The 19,119-nt window shown below is 49.1% G+C and overlaps 10 non-coding genes and 5 pseudogenes across 10 annotated transcripts; all 15 read right to left on the bottom strand.

The window, feature by feature from the left end:
• Positions 1-1,067: 1,067 nt before the first annotated feature.
• On the bottom strand, positions 1,068-1,252 carry LOC142689187 (U2 spliceosomal RNA). Its single transcript, XR_012858165.1, has one exon. It is a non-coding gene; the product is annotated as a U2 spliceosomal RNA (small nuclear RNA).
• A 788-nt stretch (positions 1,253-2,040) lies between these two features.
• LOC142689279 (U2 spliceosomal RNA) lies at positions 2,041-2,110 on the bottom strand (annotated as a pseudogene).
• Positions 2,111-3,400: 1,290 nt separating this feature from the next.
• Positions 3,401-3,585, bottom strand: LOC142689185 (U2 spliceosomal RNA). The gene has a single exon (XR_012858163.1). It is a non-coding gene; the product is annotated as a U2 spliceosomal RNA (small nuclear RNA).
• Positions 3,586-4,373: 788 nt separating this feature from the next.
• LOC142689278 (U2 spliceosomal RNA) lies at positions 4,374-4,443 on the bottom strand (annotated as a pseudogene).
• A 1,290-nt stretch (positions 4,444-5,733) lies between these two features.
• Positions 5,734-5,918, bottom strand: LOC142689184 (U2 spliceosomal RNA). Its single transcript, XR_012858162.1, has one exon. It is a non-coding gene; the product is annotated as a U2 spliceosomal RNA (small nuclear RNA).
• Positions 5,919-6,706: 788 nt separating this feature from the next.
• LOC142689276 (U2 spliceosomal RNA) lies at positions 6,707-6,776 on the bottom strand (annotated as a pseudogene).
• A 1,290-nt stretch (positions 6,777-8,066) lies between these two features.
• On the bottom strand, positions 8,067-8,257 carry LOC142689078 (U2 spliceosomal RNA). Its single transcript, XR_012858100.1, has one exon. It is a non-coding gene; the product is annotated as a U2 spliceosomal RNA (small nuclear RNA).
• A 1,290-nt stretch (positions 8,258-9,547) lies between these two features.
• On the bottom strand, positions 9,548-9,732 carry LOC142689182 (U2 spliceosomal RNA). Its single transcript, XR_012858161.1, has one exon. It is a non-coding gene; the product is annotated as a U2 spliceosomal RNA (small nuclear RNA).
• Positions 9,733-10,520: 788 nt separating this feature from the next.
• LOC142689275 (U2 spliceosomal RNA) lies at positions 10,521-10,590 on the bottom strand (annotated as a pseudogene).
• Positions 10,591-11,880: 1,290 nt separating this feature from the next.
• LOC142689077 (U2 spliceosomal RNA) lies at positions 11,881-12,071 on the bottom strand. Its single transcript, XR_012858099.1, has one exon. It is a non-coding gene; the product is annotated as a U2 spliceosomal RNA (small nuclear RNA).
• Positions 12,072-13,361: 1,290 nt separating this feature from the next.
• Positions 13,362-13,552, bottom strand: LOC142689075 (U2 spliceosomal RNA). Its single transcript, XR_012858097.1, has one exon. It is a non-coding gene; the product is annotated as a U2 spliceosomal RNA (small nuclear RNA).
• Positions 13,553-14,842: 1,290 nt separating this feature from the next.
• On the bottom strand, positions 14,843-15,033 carry LOC142689074 (U2 spliceosomal RNA). The gene has a single exon (XR_012858096.1). It is a non-coding gene; the product is annotated as a U2 spliceosomal RNA (small nuclear RNA).
• Positions 15,034-16,323: 1,290 nt separating this feature from the next.
• Positions 16,324-16,514, bottom strand: LOC142689072 (U2 spliceosomal RNA). Its single transcript, XR_012858095.1, has one exon. It is a non-coding gene; the product is annotated as a U2 spliceosomal RNA (small nuclear RNA).
• A 1,290-nt stretch (positions 16,515-17,804) lies between these two features.
• LOC142689181 (U2 spliceosomal RNA) lies at positions 17,805-17,989 on the bottom strand. The gene has a single exon (XR_012858160.1). It is a non-coding gene; the product is annotated as a U2 spliceosomal RNA (small nuclear RNA).
• Positions 17,990-18,777: 788 nt separating this feature from the next.
• LOC142689274 (U2 spliceosomal RNA) lies at positions 18,778-18,847 on the bottom strand (annotated as a pseudogene).
• Between the last annotated feature and the right edge of the window lie 272 nt (positions 18,848-19,119).

Raw genomic sequence — 19,119 nt, 5'->3', positions numbered from 1 at the left:
ACGCCTTCCTGGCAACGCCCAAATGCCCTCCTGCCATGCAGATAAACACTGGCAGCGGCAGCAAGTGCATGCCCACAGCCACCCCTTGTTCCTTCACACCTTGTATCAGCTTTAATCCAGTCCTGTGCTGCCTGCTGAGCAGCACTGAACAACACTGCCTGGGCCCAGGCTTTTATCTCTGAGGCAGGCCCCATTATGATGTCAGAAAGCTGGCTCTGGAATCCTGAGGGCTCCACTATGACACGTGCAAAGTTCCGTCTGAACTTTATATAAGACTGTGAGGCTCAGTCAGTCACTCAGTGTTGCCTGAGAGGGCAACACTGCAACAGCCGGCCGCCAGGCTGTCTTTTTTTTGCACATTTATTTGCCTCCAGGAGGCCACAAGAGGGAGACAAGGGACTGCAAAATGGAAAATAGGCATCCACCAACTTTACAGACAACTTCTCTTTGCTCCTACAACCTCCATCCTTGCACAGTTTGTTATTCTTCCAGGTAACATAGTAACAAATCCAAATTGCTGCTCTCTTTGTAGGCAAGCAAGGGTTTGTTGCAACTGCAATTCTTACTTCTTCTTGAAATGTAGGGACGACAGTACATTCCATCACATCCACCTAGTGTACACAGGTAGGTCCATTGTGGCGGGTAGGCGGCTGGCTGCTTTAATGGCTGTTTGCTGTTCCCCTACTCCACTCCACTCCACTATTTGACTGTGGTGCTGCATCAATCAGTGGCTGGCTCAGGTGCAGCTCTTTAACTTACCTAGGAGGGAGGGAGGGAGGGCGGAGAGAAGACAAGGAAGGTGAATGAGCTGTTCCAATGTGAAATGCCGGAAACACAGAAACACAGAAGACACACACACACACACACACACACACACAACAAGAGGTGGCAATGTATTCATTAATTGCATTTAATAAATGAGCTCATTATCACACATGACTGTACAAATGCATTGTCCAACAGGTGTTGAAATAATGGGATTAAAAGGGGAGATCCCTTCAGAAAGACAGAAACAATGGCAAAGAGAAAAAACACTTTTGGAATCTGATTTTAGTCAACACATAAGGGAAGGGTGCACCGGTCCTGGAAATACTGCAATACCAGGTCAATGCGTGGAGTGGACAGAGCAAGCTCTATTTCCATCTCCCTGTTCTAAAAATCCATTTAATATATGGTCCCCAGATAGGGGACGTATCAGATATTAAACTGATAAGAACAGATTTTTTTTTTTTTTTTTTATTGAAAGCCCGAGCCGTGCTTTCTATCACCCAAGTGCATAAAAAGTGCAGAGGTGCCACACAAAAAGTGCACAAGGATGCGGTCTATCGCAGCCCTTCTCTTAAAAGAGAGAGGCCCCGCATAACCATTCCCTGACCCTCCAAACCATAGGCCTAGAGGATCAAGGATCGATGGTCCCCCCTCGCCGAAGCTTAGGGAGACCCAAACACACTCCTAGGCTTCTACCTGGGCTGCCACCCCAGTGTCCACCTAGGAGCCTGCATCCTAGTTGCACCTCCCCTCCGAAGAAGGGAGGCCGGGTTGCAGGGGAAAAAGGAACCAGAAGGCCACACATTTTCCCCCTAGACCTCAGGAGGGTCCCAAAAGGGCACCGCATCCCAAAATCCTTGTGACAAACGTGACAAACACACAGTGAAAAACAAAATTAAATAAGTGGATGTGCGCTGTGATACAGCCTGGACATCCGCCAGGTATATAAAAATTCCTCATCTCCCAGCCAGAAGGCCGGGAGAATAAAGGTGTGTGCTTAAAAGTGTGAAAGAAGAGTGCGTGCAAGTGTGCCTTCACTCAGTGGGATCCCACCCCCAGTGAGTTAGGGCACCCCAGGGTCACCAGCCCTGGGGCACATAGCAACTCGGGCTTTCAAACTACCCGACCTCCTGACCTCGATCCGGCGGTCGCCTGGTCACCTACAAATGGTACCTTTAAACCAAATGCGTACACCAGAGCGATGACCGTTGTGGTTCCCTGCCCTCACCTCGGCGTTCTGTCATCCCCCTACGATGGCCCACGTACCACCGGCAGGGATGATTACTAACCTCAGCTTGAGCAGGTACTACACTTGATCTTAGCCAAAAGGCCGAGAAGCGATAACCCGAGCGGCCCTTGCCTTGCCCGAGCCTGTCCCATACTGCTGTTCACCCCTTGCAGCGATTCAGCCTACTCCTAGGCAATTCCATGGGGCCCTGCAGGCTCACACACATTTACAGCTACTAAGCGGGAGGTGAATAAAGGCCGGAGAGGAAGCCAGACAGGATTTGCTTCTTTTGCTTGCACCACAATGCAGTGCTGAAAGAGGAGGAATCTACATAAAAACGCCTTCCTGGCAACGCCCAAATGCCCTCCTGCCATGCAGATAAACACTGGCAGCGGCAGCAAGTGCATGCCCACAGCCACCCCTTGTTCCTTCACACCTTGTATCAGCTTTAATCCAGTCCTGTGCTGCCTGCTGAGCAGCACTGAACAACACTGCCTGGGCCCAGGCTTTTATCTCTGAGGCAGGCCCCATTATGATGTCAGAAAGCTGGCTCTGGAATCCTGAGGGCTCCACTATGACACGTGCAAAGTTCCGTCTGAACTTTATATAAGACTGTGAGGCTCAGTCAGTCACTCAGTGTTGCCTGAGAGGGCAACACTGCAACAGCCGGCCGCCAGGCTGTCTTTTTTTTGCACATTTATTTGCCTCCAGGAGGCCACAAGAGGGAGACAAGGGACTGCAAAATGGAAAATAGGCATCCACCAACTTTACAGACAACTTCTCTTTGCTCCTACAACCTCCATCCTTGCACAGTTTGTTATTCTTCCAGGTAACATAGTAACAAATCCAAATTGCTGCTCTCTTTGTAGGCAAGCAAGGGTTTGTTGCAACTGCAATTCTTACTTCTTCTTGAAATGTAGGGACGACAGTACATTCCATCACATCCACCTAGTGTACACAGGTAGGTCCATTGTGGCGGGTAGGCGGCTGGCTGCTTTAATGGCTGTTTGCTGTTCCCCTACTCCACTCCACTCCACTATTTGACTGTGGTGCTGCATCAATCAGTGGCTGGCTCAGGTGCAGCTCTTTAACTTACCTAGGAGGGAGGGAGGGAGGGCGGAGAGAAGACAAGGAAGGTGAATGAGCTGTTCCAATGTGAAATGCCGGAAACACAGAAACACAGAAGACACACACACACACACACACACACACACAACAAGAGGTGGCAATGTATTCATTAATTGCATTTAATAAATGAGCTCATTATCACACATGACTGTACAAATGCATTGTCCAACAGGTGTTGAAATAATGGGATTAAAAGGGGAGATCCCTTCAGAAAGACAGAAACAATGGCAAAGAGAAAAAACACTTTTGGAATCTGATTTTAGTCAACACATAAGGGAAGGGTGCACCGGTCCTGGAAATACTGCAATACCAGGTCAATGCGTGGAGTGGACAGAGCAAGCTCTATTTCCATCTCCCTGTTCTAAAAATCCATTTAATATATGGTCCCCAGATAGGGGACGTATCAGATATTAAACTGATAAGAACAGATTTTTTTTTTTTTTTTTTATTGAAAGCCCGAGCCGTGCTTTCTATCACCCAAGTGCATAAAAAGTGCAGAGGTGCCACACAAAAAGTGCACAAGGATGCGGTCTATCGCAGCCCTTCTCTTAAAAGAGAGAGGCCCCGCATAACCATTCCCTGACCCTCCAAACCATAGGCCTAGAGGATCAAGGATCGATGGTCCCCCCTCGCCGAAGCTTAGGGAGACCCAAACACACTCCTAGGCTTCTACCTGGGCTGCCACCCCAGTGTCCACCTAGGAGCCTGCATCCTAGTTGCACCTCCCCTCCGAAGAAGGGAGGCCGGGTTGCAGGGGAAAAAGGAACCAGAAGGCCACACATTTTCCCCCTAGACCTCAGGAGGGTCCCAAAAGGGCACCGCATCCCAAAATCCTTGTGACAAACGTGACAAACACACAGTGAAAAACAAAATTAAATAAGTGGATGTGCGCTGTGATACAGCCTGGACATCCGCCAGGTATATAAAAATTCCTCATCTCCCAGCCAGAAGGCCGGGAGAATAAAGGTGTGTGCTTAAAAGTGTGAAAGAAGAGTGCGTGCAAGTGTGCCTTCACTCAGTGGGATCCCACCCCCAGTGAGTTAGGGCACCCCAGGGTCACCAGCCCTGGGGCACATAGCAACTCGGGCTTTCAAACTACCCGACCTCCTGACCTCGATCCGGCGGTCGCCTGGTCACCTACAAATGGTACCTTTAAACCAAATGCGTACACCAGAGCGATGACCGTTGTGGTTCCCTGCCCTCACCTCGGCGTTCTGTCATCCCCCTACGATGGCCCACGTACCACCGGCAGGGATGATTACTAACCTCAGCTTGAGCAGGTACTACACTTGATCTTAGCCAAAAGGCCGAGAAGCGATAACCCGAGCGGCCCTTGCCTTGCCCGAGCCTGTCCCATACTGCTGTTCACCCCTTGCAGCGATTCAGCCTACTCCTAGGCAATTCCATGGGGCCCTGCAGGCTCACACACATTTACAGCTACTAAGCGGGAGGTGAATAAAGGCCGGAGAGGAAGCCAGACAGGATTTGCTTCTTTTGCTTGCACCACAATGCAGTGCTGAAAGAGGAGGAATCTACATAAAAACGCCTTCCTGGCAACGCCCAAATGCCCTCCTGCCATGCAGATAAACACTGGCAGCGGCAGCAAGTGCATGCCCACAGCCACCCCTTGTTCCTTCACACCTTGTATCAGCTTTAATCCAGTCCTGTGCTGCCTGCTGAGCAGCACTGAACAACACTGCCTGGGCCCAGGCTTTTATCTCTGAGGCAGGCCCCATTATGATGTCAGAAAGCTGGCTCTGGAATCCTGAGGGCTCCACTATGACACGTGCAAAGTTCCGTCTGAACTTTATATAAGACTGTGAGGCTCAGTCAGTCACTCAGTGTTGCCTGAGAGGGCAACACTGCAACAGCCGGCCGCCAGGCTGTCTTTTTTTTGCACATTTATTTGCCTCCAGGAGGCCACAAGAGGGAGACAAGGGACTGCAAAATGGAAAATAGGCATCCACCAACTTTACAGACAACTTCTCTTTGCTCCTACAACCTCCATCCTTGCACAGTTTGTTATTCTTCCAGGTAACATAGTAACAAATCCAAATTGCTGCTCTCTTTGTAGGCAAGCAAGGGTTTGTTGCAACTGCAATTCTTACTTCTTCTTGAAATGTAGGGACGACAGTACATTCCATCACATCCACCTAGTGTACACAGGTAGGTCCATTGTGGCGGGTAGGCGGCTGGCTGCTTTAATGGCTGTTTGCTGTTCCCCTACTCCACTCCACTCCACTATTTGACTGTGGTGCTGCATCAATCAGTGGCTGGCTCAGGTGCAGCTCTTTAACTTACCTAGGAGGGAGGGAGGGAGGGCGGAGAGAAGACAAGGAAGGTGAATGAGCTGTTCCAATGTGAAATGCCGGAAACACAGAAACACAGAAGACACACACACACACACACACACACACACAACAAGAGGTGGCAATGTATTCATTAATTGCATTTAATAAATGAGCTCATTATCACACATGACTGTACAAATGCATTGTCCAACAGGTGTTGAAATAATGGGATTAAAAGGGGAGATCCCTTCAGAAAGACAGAAACAATGGCAAAGAGAAAAAACACTTTTGGAATCTGATTTTAGTCAACACATAAGGGAAGGGTGCACCGGTCCTGGAAATACTGCAATACCAGGTCAATGCGTGGAGTGGACAGAGCAAGCTCTATTTCCATCTCCCTGTTCTAAAAATCCATTTAATATATGGTCCCCAGATAGGGGACGTATCAGATATTAAACTGATAAGAACAGATTTTTTTTTTTTTTTTTTATTGAAAGCCCGAGCCGTGCTTTCTATCACCCAAGTGCATAAAAAGTGCAGAGGTGCCACACAAAAAGTGCACAAGGATGCGGTCTATCGCAGCCCTTCTCTTAAAAGAGAGAGGCCCCGCATAACCATTCCCTGACCCTCCAAACCATAGGCCTAGAGGATCAAGGATCGATGGTCCCCCCTCGCCGAAGCTTAGGGAGACCCAAACACACTCCTAGGCTTCTACCTGGGCTGCCACCCCAGTGTCCACCTAGGAGCCTGCATCCTAGTTGCACCTCCCCTCCGAAGAAGGGAGGCCGGGTTGCAGGGGAAAAAGGAACCAGAAGGCCACACATTTTCCCCCTAGACCTCAGGAGGGTCCCAAAAGGGCACCGCATCCCAAAATCCTTGTGACAAACGTGACAAACACACAGTGAAAAACAAAATTAAATAAGTGGATGTGCGCTGTGATACAGCCTGGACATCCGCCAGGTATATAAAAATTCCTCATCTCCCAGCCAGAAGGCCGGGAGAATAAAGGTGTGTGCTTAAAAGTGTGAAAGAAGAGTGCGTGCAAGTGTGCCTTCACTCAGTGGGATCCCACCCCCAGTGAGTTAGGGCACCCCAGGGTCACCAGCCCTGGGGCACATAGCAACTCGGGCTTTCAAACTACCCGACCTCCTGACCTCGATCCGGCGGTCGCCTGGTCACCTACAAATGGTACCTTTAAACCAAATGCGTACACCAGAGCGATGACCGTTGTGGTTCCCTGCCCTCACCTCGGCGTTCTGTCATCCCCCTACGATGGCCCACGTACCACCGGCAGGGATGATTACTAACCTCAGCTTGAGCAGGTACTACACTTGATCTTAGCCAAAAGGCCGAGAAGCGATAACCCGAGCGGCCCTTGCCTTGCCCGAGCCTGTCCCATACTGCTGTTCACCCCTTGCAGCGATTCAGCCTACTCCTAGGCAATTCCATGGGGCCCTGCAGGCTCACACACATTTACAGCTACTAAGCGGGAGGTGAATAAAGGCCGGAGAGGAAGCCAGACAGGATTTGCTTCTTTTGCTTGCACCACAATGCAGTGCTGAAAGAGGAGGAATCTACATAAAAACGCCTTCCTGGCAACGCCCAAATGCCCTCCTGCCATGCAGATAAACACTGGCAGCGGCAGCAAGTGCATGCCCACAGCCACCCCTTGTTCCTTCACACCTTGTATCAGCTTTAATCCAGTCCTGTGCTGCCTGCTGAGCAGCACTGAACAACACTGCCTGGGCCCAGGCTTTTATCTCTGAGGCAGGCCCCATTATGATGTCAGAAAGCTGGCTCTGGAATCCTGAGGGCTCCACTATGACACGTGCAAAGTTCCGTCTGAACTTTATATAAGACTGTGAGGCTCAGTCAGTCACTCAGTGTTGCCTGAGAGGGCAACACTGCAACAGCCGGCCGCCAGGCTGTCTTTTTTTTGCACATTTATTTGCCTCCAGGAGGCCACAAGAGGGAGACAAGGGACTGCAAAATGGAAAATAGGCATCCACCAACTTTACAGACAACTTCTCTTTGCTCCTACAACCTCCATCCTTGCACAGTTTGTTATTCTTCCAGGTAACATAGTAACAAATCCAAATTGCTGCTCTCTTTGTAGGCAAGCAAGGGTTTGTTGCAACTGCAATTCTTACTTCTTCTTGAAATGTAGGGACGACAGTACATTCCATCACATCCACCTAGTGTACACAGGTAGGTCCATTGTGGCGGGTAGGCGGCTGGCTGCTTTAATGGCTGTTTGCTGTTCCCCTACTCCACTCCACTCCACTATTTGACTGTGGTGCTGCATCAATCAGTGGCTGGCTCAGGTGCAGCTCTTTAACTTACCTAGGAGGGAGGGAGGGAGGGCGGAGAGAAGACAAGGAAGGTGAATGAGCTGTTCCAATGTGAAATGCCGGAAACACAGAAACACAGAAGACACACACACACACACACACACACACACAACAAGAGGTGGCAATGTATTCATTAATTGCATTTAATAAATGAGCTCATTATCACACATGACTGTACAAATGCATTGTCCAACAGGTGTTGAAATAATGGGATTAAAAGGGGAGATCCCTTCAGAAAGACAGAAACAATGGCAAAGAGAAAAAACACTTTTGGAATCTGATTTTAGTCAACACATAAGGGAAGGGTGCACCGGTCCTGGAAATACTGCAATACCAGGTCAATGCGTGGAGTGGACAGAGCAAGCTCTATTTCCATCTCCCTGTTCTAAAAATCCATTTAATATATGGTCCCCAGATAGGGGACGTATCAGATATTAAACTGATAAGAACAGATACTACACTTGATCTTAGCCAAAAGGCCGAGAAGCGATAACCCGAGCGGCCCTTGCCTTGCCCGAGCCTGTCCCATACTGCTGTTCACCCCTTGCAGCGATTCAGCCTACTCCTAGGCAATTCCATGGGGCCCTGCAGGCTCACACACATTTACAGCTACTAAGCGGGAGGTGAATAAAGGCCGGAGAGGAAGCCAGACAGGATTTGCTTCTTTTGCTTGCACCACAATGCAGTGCTGAAAGAGGAGGAATCTACATAAAAACGCCTTCCTGGCAACGCCCAAATGCCCTCCTGCCATGCAGATAAACACTGGCAGCGGCAGCAAGTGCATGCCCACAGCCACCCCTTGTTCCTTCACACCTTGTATCAGCTTTAATCCAGTCCTGTGCTGCCTGCTGAGCAGCACTGAACAACACTGCCTGGGCCCAGGCTTTTATCTCTGAGGCAGGCCCCATTATGATGTCAGAAAGCTGGCTCTGGAATCCTGAGGGCTCCACTATGACACGTGCAAAGTTCCGTCTGAACTTTATATAAGACTGTGAGGCTCAGTCAGTCACTCAGTGTTGCCTGAGAGGGCAACACTGCAACAGCCGGCCGCCAGGCTGTCTTTTTTTTGCACATTTATTTGCCTCCAGGAGGCCACAAGAGGGAGACAAGGGACTGCAAAATGGAAAATAGGCATCCACCAACTTTACAGACAACTTCTCTTTGCTCCTACAACCTCCATCCTTGCACAGTTTGTTATTCTTCCAGGTAACATAGTAACAAATCCAAATTGCTGCTCTCTTTGTAGGCAAGCAAGGGTTTGTTGCAACTGCAATTCTTACTTCTTCTTGAAATGTAGGGACGACAGTACATTCCATCACATCCACCTAGTGTACACAGGTAGGTCCATTGTGGCGGGTAGGCGGCTGGCTGCTTTAATGGCTGTTTGCTGTTCCCCTACTCCACTCCACTCCACTATTTGACTGTGGTGCTGCATCAATCAGTGGCTGGCTCAGGTGCAGCTCTTTAACTTACCTAGGAGGGAGGGAGGGAGGGCGGAGAGAAGACAAGGAAGGTGAATGAGCTGTTCCAATGTGAAATGCCGGAAACACAGAAACACAGAAGACACACACACACACACACACACACACACAACAAGAGGTGGCAATGTATTCATTAATTGCATTTAATAAATGAGCTCATTATCACACATGACTGTACAAATGCATTGTCCAACAGGTGTTGAAATAATGGGATTAAAAGGGGAGATCCCTTCAGAAAGACAGAAACAATGGCAAAGAGAAAAAACACTTTTGGAATCTGATTTTAGTCAACACATAAGGGAAGGGTGCACCGGTCCTGGAAATACTGCAATACCAGGTCAATGCGTGGAGTGGACAGAGCAAGCTCTATTTCCATCTCCCTGTTCTAAAAATCCATTTAATATATGGTCCCCAGATAGGGGACGTATCAGATATTAAACTGATAAGAACAGATTTTTTTTTTTTTTTTTTATTGAAAGCCCGAGCCGTGCTTTCTATCACCCAAGTGCATAAAAAGTGCAGAGGTGCCACACAAAAAGTGCACAAGGATGCGGTCTATCGCAGCCCTTCTCTTAAAAGAGAGAGGCCCCGCATAACCATTCCCTGACCCTCCAAACCATAGGCCTAGAGGATCAAGGATCGATGGTCCCCCCTCGCCGAAGCTTAGGGAGACCCAAACACACTCCTAGGCTTCTACCTGGGCTGCCACCCCAGTGTCCACCTAGGAGCCTGCATCCTAGTTGCACCTCCCCTCCGAAGAAGGGAGGCCGGGTTGCAGGGGAAAAAGGAACCAGAAGGCCACACATTTTCCCCCTAGACCTCAGGAGGGTCCCAAAAGGGCACCGCATCCCAAAATCCTTGTGACAAACGTGACAAACACACAGTGAAAAACAAAATTAAATAAGTGGATGTGCGCTGTGATACAGCCTGGACATCCGCCAGGTATATAAAAATTCCTCATCTCCCAGCCAGAAGGCCGGGAGAATAAAGGTGTGTGCTTAAAAGTGTGAAAGAAGAGTGCGTGCAAGTGTGCCTTCACTCAGTGGGATCCCACCCCCAGTGAGTTAGGGCACCCCAGGGTCACCAGCCCTGGGGCACATAGCAACTCGGGCTTTCAAACTACCCGACCTCCTGACCTCGATCCGGCGGTCGCCTGGTCACCTACAAATGGTACCTTTAAACCAAATGCGTACACCAGAGCGATGACCGTTGTGGTTCCCTGCCCTCACCTCGGCGTTCTGTCATCCCCCTACGATGGCCCACGTACCACCGGCAGGGATGATTACTAACCTCAGCTTGAGCAGGTACTACACTTGATCTTAGCCAAAAGGCCGAGAAGCGATAACCCGAGCGGCCCTTGCCTTGCCCGAGCCTGTCCCATACTGCTGTTCACCCCTTGCAGCGATTCAGCCTACTCCTAGGCAATTCCATGGGGCCCTGCAGGCTCACACACATTTACAGCTACTAAGCGGGAGGTGAATAAAGGCCGGAGAGGAAGCCAGACAGGATTTGCTTCTTTTGCTTGCACCACAATGCAGTGCTGAAAGAGGAGGAATCTACATAAAAACGCCTTCCTGGCAACGCCCAAATGCCCTCCTGCCATGCAGATAAACACTGGCAGCGGCAGCAAGTGCATGCCCACAGCCACCCCTTGTTCCTTCACACCTTGTATCAGCTTTAATCCAGTCCTGTGCTGCCTGCTGAGCAGCACTGAACAACACTGCCTGGGCCCAGGCTTTTATCTCTGAGGCAGGCCCCATTATGATGTCAGAAAGCTGGCTCTGGAATCCTGAGGGCTCCACTATGACACGTGCAAAGTTCCGTCTGAACTTTATATAAGACTGTGAGGCTCAGTCAGTCACTCAGTGTTGCCTGAGAGGGCAACACTGCAACAGCCGGCCGCCAGGCTGTCTTTTTTTTGCACATTTATTTGCCTCCAGGAGGCCACAAGAGGGAGACAAGGGACTGCAAAATGGAAAATAGGCATCCACCAACTTTACAGACAACTTCTCTTTGCTCCTACAACCTCCATCCTTGCACAGTTTGTTATTCTTCCAGGTAACATAGTAACAAATCCAAATTGCTGCTCTCTTTGTAGGCAAGCAAGGGTTTGTTGCAACTGCAATTCTTACTTCTTCTTGAAATGTAGGGACGACAGTACATTCCATCACATCCACCTAGTGTACACAGGTAGGTCCATTGTGGCGGGTAGGCGGCTGGCTGCTTTAATGGCTGTTTGCTGTTCCCCTACTCCACTCCACTCCACTATTTGACTGTGGTGCTGCATCAATCAGTGGCTGGCTCAGGTGCAGCTCTTTAACTTACCTAGGAGGGAGGGAGGGAGGGCGGAGAGAAGACAAGGAAGGTGAATGAGCTGTTCCAATGTGAAATGCCGGAAACACAGAAACACAGAAGACACACACACACACACACACACACACACAACAAGAGGTGGCAATGTATTCATTAATTGCATTTAATAAATGAGCTCATTATCACACATGACTGTACAAATGCATTGTCCAACAGGTGTTGAAATAATGGGATTAAAAGGGGAGATCCCTTCAGAAAGACAGAAACAATGGCAAAGAGAAAAAACACTTTTGGAATCTGATTTTAGTCAACACATAAGGGAAGGGTGCACCGGTCCTGGAAATACTGCAATACCAGGTCAATGCGTGGAGTGGACAGAGCAAGCTCTATTTCCATCTCCCTGTTCTAAAAATCCATTTAATATATGGTCCCCAGATAGGGGACGTATCAGATATTAAACTGATAAGAACAGATACTACACTTGATCTTAGCCAAAAGGCCGAGAAGCGATAACCCGAGCGGCCCTTGCCTTGCCCGAGCCTGTCCCATACTGCTGTTCACCCCTTGCAGCGATTCAGCCTACTCCTAGGCAATTCCATGGGGCCCTGCAGGCTCACACACATTTACAGCTACTAAGCGGGAGGTGAATAAAGGCCGGAGAGGAAGCCAGACAGGATTTGCTTCTTTTGCTTGCACCACAATGCAGTGCTGAAAGAGGAGGAATCTACATAAAAACGCCTTCCTGGCAACGCCCAAATGCCCTCCTGCCATGCAGATAAACACTGGCAGCGGCAGCAAGTGCATGCCCACAGCCACCCCTTGTTCCTTCACACCTTGTATCAGCTTTAATCCAGTCCTGTGCTGCCTGCTGAGCAGCACTGAACAACACTGCCTGGGCCCAGGCTTTTATCTCTGAGGCAGGCCCCATTATGATGTCAGAAAGCTGGCTCTGGAATCCTGAGGGCTCCACTATGACACGTGCAAAGTTCCGTCTGAACTTTATATAAGACTGTGAGGCTCAGTCAGTCACTCAGTGTTGCCTGAGAGGGCAACACTGCAACAGCCGGCCGCCAGGCTGTCTTTTTTTTGCACATTTATTTGCCTCCAGGAGGCCACAAGAGGGAGACAAGGGACTGCAAAATGGAAAATAGGCATCCACCAACTTTACAGACAACTTCTCTTTGCTCCTACAACCTCCATCCTTGCACAGTTTGTTATTCTTCCAGGTAACATAGTAACAAATCCAAATTGCTGCTCTCTTTGTAGGCAAGCAAGGGTTTGTTGCAACTGCAATTCTTACTTCTTCTTGAAATGTAGGGACGACAGTACATTCCATCACATCCACCTAGTGTACACAGGTAGGTCCATTGTGGCGGGTAGGCGGCTGGCTGCTTTAATGGCTGTTTGCTGTTCCCCTACTCCACTCCACTCCACTATTTGACTGTGGTGCTGCATCAATCAGTGGCTGGCTCAGGTGCAGCTCTTTAACTTACCTAGGAGGGAGGGAGGGAGGGCGGAGAGAAGACAAGGAAGGTGAATGAGCTGTTCCAATGTGAAATGCCGGAAACACAGAAACACAGAAGACACACACACACACACACACACACACACAACAAGAGGTGGCAATGTATTCATTAATTGCATTTAATAAATGAGCTCATTATCACACATGACTGTACAAATGCATTGTCCAACAGGTGTTGAAATAATGGGATTAAAAGGGGAGATCCCTTCAGAAAGACAGAAACAATGGCAAAGAGAAAAAACACTTTTGGAATCTGATTTTAGTCAACACATAAGGGAAGGGTGCACCGGTCCTGGAAATACTGCAATACCAGGTCAATGCGTGGAGTGGACAGAGCAAGCTCTATTTCCATCTCCCTGTTCTAAAAATCCATTTAATATATGGTCCCCAGATAGGGGACGTATCAGATATTAAACTGATAAGAACAGATACTACACTTGATCTTAGCCAAAAGGCCGAGAAGCGATAACCCGAGCGGCCCTTGCCTTGCCCGAGCCTGTCCCATACTGCTGTTCACCCCTTGCAGCGATTCAGCCTACTCCTAGGCAATTCCATGGGGCCCTGCAGGCTCACACACATTTACAGCTACTAAGCGGGAGGTGAATAAAGGCCGGAGAGGAAGCCAGACAGGATTTGCTTCTTTTGCTTGCACCACAATGCAGTGCTGAAAGAGGAGGAATCTACATAAAAACGCCTTCCTGGCAACGCCCAAATGCCCTCCTGCCATGCAGATAAACACTGGCAGCGGCAGCAAGTGCATGCCCACAGCCACCCCTTGTTCCTTCACACCTTGTATCAGCTTTAATCCAGTCCTGTGCTGCCTGCTGAGCAGCACTGAACAACACTGCCTGGGCCCAGGCTTTTATCTCTGAGGCAGGCCCCATTATGATGTCAGAAAGCTGGCTCTGGAATCCTGAGGGCTCCACTATGACACGTGCAAAGTTCCGTCTGAACTTTATATAAGACTGTGAGGCTCAGTCAGTCACTCAGTGTTGCCTGAGAGGGCAACACTGCAACAGCCGGCCGCCAGGCTGTCTTTTTTTTGCACATTTATTTGCCTCCAGGAGGCCACAAGAGGGAGACAAGGGACTGCAAAATGGAAAATAGGCATCCACCAACTTTACAGACAACTTCTCTTTGCTCCTACAACCTCCATCCTTGCACAGTTTGTTATTCTTCCAGGTAACATAGTAACAAATCCAAATTGCTGCTCTCTTTGTAGGCAAGCAAGGGTTTGTTGCAACTGCAATTCTTACTTCTTCTTGAAATGTAGGGACGACAGTACATTCCATCACATCCACCTAGTGTACACAGGTAGGTCCATTGTGGCGGGTAGGCGGCTGGCTGCTTTAATGGCTGTTTGCTGTTCCCCTACTCCACTCCACTCCACTATTTGACTGTGGTGCTGCATCAATCAGTGGCTGGCTCAGGTGCAGCTCTTTAACTTACCTAGGAGGGAGGGAGGGAGGGCGGAGAGAAGACAAGGAAGGTGAATGAGCTGTTCCAATGTGAAATGCCGGAAACACAGAAACACAGAAGACACACACACACACACACACACACACACAACAAGAGGTGGCAATGTATTCATTAATTGCATTTAATAAATGAGCTCATTATCACACATGACTGTACAAATGCATTGTCCAACAGGTGTTGAAATAATGGGATTAAAAGGGGAGATCCCTTCAGAAAGACAGAAACAATGGCAAAGAGAAAAAACACTTTTGGAATCTGATTTTAGTCAACACATAAGGGAAGGGTGCACCGGTCCTGGAAATACTGCAATACCAGGTCAATGCGTGGAGTGGACAGAGCAAGCTCTATTTCCATCTCCCTGTTCTAAAAATCCATTTAATATATGGTCCCCAGATAGGGGACGTATCAGATATTAAACTGATAAGAACAGATACTACACTTGATCTTAGCCAAAAGGCCGAGAAGCGATAACCCGAGCGGCCCTTGCCTTGCCCGAGCCTGTCCCATACTGCTGTTCACCCCTTGCAGCGATTCAGCCTACTCCTAGGCAATTCCATGGGGCCCTGCAGGCTCACACACATTTACAGCTACTAAGCGGGAGGTGAATAAAGGCCGGAGAGGAAGCCAGACAGGATTTGCTTCTTTTGCTTGCACCACAATGCAGTGCTGAAAGAGGAGGAATCTACATAAAAACGCCTTCCTGGCAACGCCCAAATGCCCTCCTGCCATGCAGATAAACACTGGCAGCGGCAGCAAGTGCATGCCCACAGCCACCCCTTGTTCCTTCACACCTTGTATCAGCTTTAATCCAGTCCTGTGCTGCCTGCTGAGCAGCACTGAACAACACTGCCTGGGCCCAGGCTTTTATCTCTGAGGCAGGCCCCATTATGATGTCAGAAAGCTGGCTCTGGAATCCTGAGGGCTCCACTATGACACGTGCAAAGTTCCGTCTGAACTTTATATAAGACTGTGAGGCTCAGTCAGTCACTCAGTGTTGCCTGAGAGGGCAACACTGCAACAGCCGGCCGCCAGGCTGTCTTTTTTTTGCACATTTATTTGCCTCCAGGAGGCCACAAGAGGGAGACAAGGGACTGCAAAATGGAAAATAGGCATCCACCAACTTTACAGACAACTTCTCTTTGCTCCTACAACCTCCATCCTTGCACAGTTTGTTATTCTTCCAGGTAACATAGTAACAAATCCAAATTGCTGCTCTCTTTGTAGGCAAGCAAGGGTTTGTTGCAACTGCAATTCTTACTTCTTCTTGAAATGTAGGGACGACAGTACATTCCATCACATCCACCTAGTGTACACAGGTAGGTCCATTGTGGCGGGTAGGCGGCTGGCTGCTTTAATGGCTGTTTGCTGTTCCCCTACTCCACTCCACTCCACTATTTGACTGTGGTGCTGCATCAATCAGTGGCTGGCTCAGGTGCAGCTCTTTAACTTACCTAGGAGGGAGGGAGGGAGGGCGGAGAGAAGACAAGGAAGGTGAATGAGCTGTTCCAATGTGAAATGCCGGAAACACAGAAACACAGAAGACACACACACACACACACACACACACACAACAAGAGGTGGCAATGTATTCATTAATTGCATTTAATAAATGAGCTCATTATCACACATGACTGTACAAATGCATTGTCCAACAGGTGTTGAAATAATGGGATTAAAAGGGGAGATCCCTTCAGAAAGACAGAAACAATGGCAAAGAGAAAAAACACTTTTGGAATCTGATTTTAGTCAACACATAAGGGAAGGGTGCACCGGTCCTGGAAATACTGCAATACCAGGTCAATGCGTGGAGTGGACAGAGCAAGCTCTATTTCCATCTCCCTGTTCTAAAAATCCATTTAATATATGGTCCCCAGATAGGGGACGTATCAGATATTAAACTGATAAGAACAGATACTACACTTGATCTTAGCCAAAAGGCCGAGAAGCGATAACCCGAGCGGCCCTTGCCTTGCCCGAGCCTGTCCCATACTGCTGTTCACCCCTTGCAGCGATTCAGCCTACTCCTAGGCAATTCCATGGGGCCCTGCAGGCTCACACACATTTACAGCTACTAAGCGGGAGGTGAATAAAGGCCGGAGAGGAAGCCAGACAGGATTTGCTTCTTTTGCTTGCACCACAATGCAGTGCTGAAAGAGGAGGAATCTACATAAAAACGCCTTCCTGGCAACGCCCAAATGCCCTCCTGCCATGCAGATAAACACTGGCAGCGGCAGCAAGTGCATGCCCACAGCCACCCCTTGTTCCTTCACACCTTGTATCAGCTTTAATCCAGTCCTGTGCTGCCTGCTGAGCAGCACTGAACAACACTGCCTGGGCCCAGGCTTTTATCTCTGAGGCAGGCCCCATTATGATGTCAGAAAGCTGGCTCTGGAATCCTGAGGGCTCCACTATGACACGTGCAAAGTTCCGTCTGAACTTTATATAAGACTGTGAGGCTCAGTCAGTCACTCAGTGTTGCCTGAGAGGGCAACACTGCAACAGCCGGCCGCCAGGCTGTCTTTTTTTTGCACATTTATTTGCCTCCAGGAGGCCACAAGAGGGAGACAAGGGACTGCAAAATGGAAAATAGGCATCCACCAACTTTACAGACAACTTCTCTTTGCTCCTACAACCTCCATCCTTGCACAGTTTGTTATTCTTCCAGGTAACATAGTAACAAATCCAAATTGCTGCTCTCTTTGTAGGCAAGCAAGGGTTTGTTGCAACTGCAATTCTTACTTCTTCTTGAAATGTAGGGACGACAGTACATTCCATCACATCCACCTAGTGTACACAGGTAGGTCCATTGTGGCGGGTAGGCGGCTGGCTGCTTTAATGGCTGTTTGCTGTTCCCCTACTCCACTCCACTCCACTATTTGACTGTGGTGCTGCATCAATCAGTGGCTGGCTCAGGTGCAGCTCTTTAACTTACCTAGGAGGGAGGGAGGGAGGGCGGAGAGAAGACAAGGAAGGTGAATGAGCTGTTCCAATGTGAAATGCCGGAAACACAGAAACACAGAAGACACACACACACACACACACACACACACAACAAGAGGTGGCAATGTATTCATTAATTGCATTTAATAAATGAGCTCATTATCACACATGACTGTACAAATGCATTGTCCAACAGGTGTTGAAATAATGGGATTAAAAGGGGAGATCCCTTCAGAAAGACAGAAACAATGGCAAAGAGAAAAAACACTTTTGGAATCTGATTTTAGTCAACACATAAGGGAAGGGTGCACCGGTCCTGGAAATACTGCAATACCAGGTCAATGCGTGGAGTGGACAGAGCAAGCTCTATTTCCATCTCCCTGTTCTAAAAATCCATTTAATATATGGTCCCCAGATAGGGGACGTATCAGATATTAAACTGATAAGAACAGATTTTTTTTTTTTTTTTTTATTGAAAGCCCGAGCCGTGCTTTCTATCACCCAAGTGCATAAAAAGTGCAGAGGTGCCACACAAAAAGTGCACAAGGATGCGGTCTATCGCAGCCCTTCTCTTAAAAGAGAGAGGCCCCGCATAACCATTCCCTGACCCTCCAAACCATAGGCCTAGAGGATCAAGGATCGATGGTCCCCCCTCGCCGAAGCTTAGGGAGACCCAAACACACTCCTAGGCTTCTACCTGGGCTGCCACCCCAGTGTCCACCTAGGAGCCTGCATCCTAGTTGCACCTCCCCTCCGAAGAAGGGAGGCCGGGTTGCAGGGGAAAAAGGAACCAGAAGGCCACACATTTTCCCCCTAGACCTCAGGAGGGTCCCAAAAGGGCACCGCATCCCAAAATCCTTGTGACAAACGTGACAAACACACAGTGAAAAACAAAATTAAATAAGTGGATGTGCGCTGTGATACAGCCTGGACATCCGCCAGGTATATAAAAATTCCTCATCTCCCAGCCAGAAGGCCGGGAGAATAAAGGTGTGTGCTTAAAAGTGTGAAAGAAGAGTGCGTGCAAGTGTGCCTTCACTCAGTGGGATCCCACCCCCAGTGAGTTAGGGCACCCCAGGGTCACCAGCCCTGGGGCACATAGCAACTCGGGCTTTCAAACTACCCGACCTCCTGACCTCGATCCGGCGGTCGCCTGGTCACCTACAAATGGTACCTTTAAACCAAATGCGTACACCAGAGCGATGACCGTTGTGGTTCCCTGCCCTCACCTCGGCGTTCTGTCATCCCCCTACGATGGCCCACGTACCACCGGCAGGGATGATTACTAACCTCAGCTTGAGCAGGTACTACACTTGATCTTAGCCAAAAGGCCGAGAAGCGATAACCCGAGCGGCCCTTGCCTTGCCCGAGCCTGTCCCATACTGCTGTTCACCCCTTGCAGCGATTCAGCCTACTCCTAGGCAATTCCATGGGGCCCTGCAGGCTCACACACATTTACAGCTACTAAGCGGGAGGTGAATAAAGGCCGGAGAGGAAGCCAGACAGGATTTGCTTCTTTTGCTTGCACCACAATGCAGTGCTGAAAGAGGAGGAATCTACATAAAAACGCCTTCCTGGCAACGCCCAAATGCCCTCCTGCCATGCAGATAAACAC

Source organism: Rhinoderma darwinii (genome assembly GCF_050947455.1).
Source record: "Rhinoderma darwinii isolate aRhiDar2 chromosome 5 unlocalized genomic scaffold, aRhiDar2.hap1 SUPER_5_unloc_28, whole genome shotgun sequence".
NCBI classification, from domain to species: Eukaryota; Metazoa; Chordata; class Amphibia; order Anura; family Rhinodermatidae; genus Rhinoderma; species Rhinoderma darwinii.
Note: the sequence above shows the minus strand (reverse complement) of the source record. Positions and strands in the feature narration are given on the sequence as shown.